Source organism: Monodelphis domestica, chromosome 2, assembly GCF_027887165.1.
Source record: "Monodelphis domestica isolate mMonDom1 chromosome 2, mMonDom1.pri, whole genome shotgun sequence".
NCBI classification, from domain to species: Eukaryota; Metazoa; Chordata; class Mammalia; order Didelphimorphia; family Didelphidae; genus Monodelphis; species Monodelphis domestica.
This window is the reverse complement of record NC_077228.1, coordinates 179,176,456-179,180,850: the sequence shown is the minus strand read 5'-3', so window position 1 is coordinate 179,180,850 and position 4,395 is coordinate 179,176,456.

Genomic DNA, 4,395 nt, shown 5'->3' with positions numbered 1-4,395 from the left:
CTCTTTTCTTTTCTTGTTCCTCCCTTGATTGCCTTCTTCCATTCCCCAATAAGTACACTCAGACTAGCCAGGGCCAGATGATTAATACTTTATATAGTTAAAAATAATAGAGAATTCCATGCCCAGGAGAAAAGAATTCATTCAGGCTTCTTCAAAAGAGACTAAGGACACATAGAATTACCACTTTGGGGTCTGTAGTCTAAGGAGGTTTTAGTAACAAAGCTTTTGTCTTGATACTCCTCGTGGCTAATTGACCCATACAACCTGGCCCTCCGAATTCTGATCCTACTCTCCAGTGTCACAAAACTTATTATGGGTCTCCTCTCCACCAGCTCCAGTCAAGCTGCAAGCCCTAGATAGAGTACTACTATTCCCTTTCAGAAAGATGAGGAACCCTTACCCAAGAGATGGCAAGAATTTTCCCAGTTTTGTTCCTGCAGGGCTGAAGCACCAAGTTTTGCCATCTTCTAGGCTAGAGGTTGGAGAATAGAGATTTAGCCTTGGGGATATAAAAGAGGCAAAAATTGGTCCCTGCCTTTAAGAAGCTCTCAGTCTCTTGGAGGAGAACACAAACAAACTAGATAAAGGATGCATAGAAATTATTAAAAGAGAGGAAGCATTAGAACTGAGAAGTTCATAAAAGCTTTCTATAGAAAATGGGATTGTAGTTGGAACTTAAAGTAAACCAGGGAAGAAGCCAGGAGGTTGAGAGGAAGCAGAGCATCCTAGGTATGGGGGACCAGCCAGACAGGTGAGAGATGGAGAGTCTTGTTTAAGGAACAACCGGGAGGTCAATGTCATTGAATCAAAGAGTACATGATGGAGAATAAGATCTAACTGGAAATGGGGTGTGCGGAAGGGGACCAGGTCATGAAGGGTTTTGAATATCAAACAGATGATTTTGTACTTGATCTTGCAGGTGTGATAAGGAGCCACATCTATGTGACTTTTCTGTGTGCCCCATAAAACTTCAATGGGGGTCCACCTAACATTCTGGGAGTCTTCTTCTAAGATACTTTAACATTATGAAATTACTAATGAAGACAGGAGCTATCTATTACTTATCTTTCTATCTCAGTGGTTGATAAACCTACATTTCTGACAACATCCTTTACACTACTTATCTGCACAGTTCTTTTTTTTTAAACCCTTACCTTCTGCTTTAGAATCAATACTGTATATTGGTTCCAAGGCAGAAGAATGGGAAGGGCTAAGCAATGTAACCTCGAAAAACCACCAAATGGCCTAGACCTGAGCCTTAAGGAAGAGAGAGTCAGTCTTTATCACTCACCACAAGATCGTCCCAAGCAAACTCCAGTCCTTCACTGAAATCCTCAACTCCTGAACTGAGTTCTGAGACCCTCCTCTGAACTCCTGAACTCCTGAACTGAGTTCAGAGAGCTCCTTTTAAAGAGAATTTTCTCTTATGTCACCTCCCCTAAATTTTCACATCTACCAATCACAGTAGATGCTTTTTCCCAGGACTGCCCATTCTTAGTTCTCATCACTCTTTAGTTCTCACCTTCTCTGGTTAGATCAAATCTTCTGAGTACTTTACATCTCTTTTGCTAAGCTTGCCTTTTGTAAGTTGCTTGACCTTTAGTGATTAATTTAACTTTTTTGGTACTTAGCACCCTTTTGTATTAGATCTAAAAATAGAACACCTAGCTTAGGGTTTTTGCTTCAGTATAAGTATAAGTTGGGGACTTTTCATTGTTCAATCAGCAATTTGCAACTTTATCTTCCCCTAAGGCACTGTCTGAGCAGGGTGGAGTAATTTAAAAAGTTCTCAAATACATTACTGATCAATCAAAATACATTACCTCCTTTGTTACAATAGGGGAAAAACTTAACCAAATCTTCCAAGGTACAGTCTGAGCAGTTTTAAGATTCACAGCAATGGGGGTTAAGTGACTGCCCAGGGTCACACAACTGGGATGTGTCTGAGGCCAGATTTGAACCCAGGATCTCCCATCTCTGGGTCTGACTCTCAATCCACTGAGTTACCCTGCTGCCCCCCTGCACAGTTCTTGATTGGTAATGTGTTACAAAGTATCCTTGTATACATATCATGTACCTCTTCTATTAATCTCAACTTTGATTTTTCAGACTTTATATTCTATGACTTCTGGACATAAAATGTTGCCAGAAAGTCATTTTTATTTAAAAAATTGGCCTGTGATGGACAGCTGAATTGAAAGCCAGGCTTAGAGAGAGGATGTCCTGGGTTCAAATTTGACCTCAGATACTTTCTGGCTATGTGGCCCTGGGCAAGTCACTTAACTCCTAACGCCTATCTCTTAGCACTCTTCTGCCTTAGAACCAACATTGATTCTAAGACAGAAGATAAAGGATTTTTAAAAATGTTGGTCTACAGTTTCAGGAAAAAACTTAGGGTTATTAAAAAATACTGCATTATTTCTCAGAGGTAACCTCACTCTCTGATTCTGGGCCTGAGTAACTTTATTCATTATGCATCCAACTGCATATCATGGTCTAGATAAGAGGTATTCTTCATTCACTTAATTTTTCTTTTATGGAAAAGCTGAATTCTTTTAAGTGAATATGGATATAACTTAGGAGGCTCTGCAAATTTCTGATACTTAATACAATCAATACAGTCACTTGCAAACAAGAACATTTGTAGAACTTCTATTTTTAGGCAATTCTCATATGGAACTCTGTCCTGGGCATCCTTCATGATAGCAGCAAACCCCTTTGGCAAGAATGCATTTCTCTGTTATATATCTTGCTTGATATTAATGGTCAGAGGGTCATTGAATAAACGTACCTCTGTTGTTATATCTTTAATTAGTCCTAAAACTACTTCCTTCAGGTTAGGATTCATTGATTATGTCCTGCTGCCCATCATACAACTGGCAATGGAGAAATGGAGGGGAAATACTGTTGATTATGCTCAGCTTGCAGGTTTCAGTGAACAAGAAGTCAATAAGCCCCACACAGCCATTTGAAGCTACATTATCTAGTTTATTACATTAGCAAAAACAGGTACAATGGAATTTCTAGATGAAGATAGTAAATGTTAAACGTTGTAGAAAGGCAAGCACCCTAATGCTGTAGGTGGAATTTGCTAAAATGGTCATTAAAGTGTACATGCCTTTTGACACAGAGATCTCCCTGCTAGGCATGCTTGAGCAAAGGTGGTCAAGGATAGAAAGGTCCCATATACACCAAAGTATTTCTAGTAGCATTTTTTTTTGGTACTCTTCATAAATAACTGTAAACAAAGTAGATACTTATCATTTAGGAAATAGCTAAACAAATTATGGAACATGAATGCAGTTGAATATTATTGCATTGTAAAAGATAATTAATATGATGAAAGCAGGGAAACAGAAAGACTTAAATGAACTGATGCAAAATGAAGTAAGAAGAAACAGAAAAATAACATTTATAATGACTATAATAATGTCCAAAAAAAAGAATAATAACAAAACATTGAACTTAAATACCATGTGTTCATTTGGAAAACATGTTAATAATAATAATCAAATAATCCCAAGGGAGAGATATAATTACCTCTTTCCTTTCTTTGGAGAGGTGGGGAACTACAGATATGGAACATTGCTGCTGAACCTGGTGTCAATTAACTTTATTAAACCGCTTTTCTCTCTTTTCTTTATTATGAGTTGGCTCTCTTGGTTGGAGGAGAGGTTTATTGGCAAATGAAGATGATGTAAAAACAAATAGTATCATATGAAAATTTACATGTATATGATATAAAAATTTAAAGAAAAAAGAAATGGCTCCTGATTGCACCCATGTCTCCTCTGGTCACCTTTCTGCATGTTGCTATGACTTTTATCTCTACCTTTACTGTTACCACAGTAGAGGAAATCTCAGTCACATGATCAGAGAAAGGAAGATGAATGAAATGCAATGCAAAGGAGGTGCCCTAATTCTTTAGTGTAAAAAAAACAATCCCACACAGAGGAAGAAGGTCAACCAATTTCCCATGACTGGACAATGATGTTTTGCCAAGTCTCTCTATAAATCATGTCTTGGGTCTGGAGGAACATAATTCAAAGAGATAAAAGGACTGGGAGAGTTTTCCCAGACTATTCAACTTTCTGCTTTATTTTCTTGACAATTTTTTTTAACCTTGCTTTCGGCATGTTTCTTTATTAATTTTCTAACTTTCTTAAATTCCATCTTGATTTATTGAGTTTTTCTTTTGGTTGATATAGCAATTCAACACTTTAGGTTTACCTCTAAATACCAGTCTAGTTGGGTTCCATACATTTTGATGTTATATTCATGTTGTCATAATCTTTTAAGAAACTTGTATTGTTCCTAATTTTATTCTTTAACCCAAATATTATTGAATACCATTTTTATTTCAATGGAGACCTGCTGCTTTTGATCATGTTATCA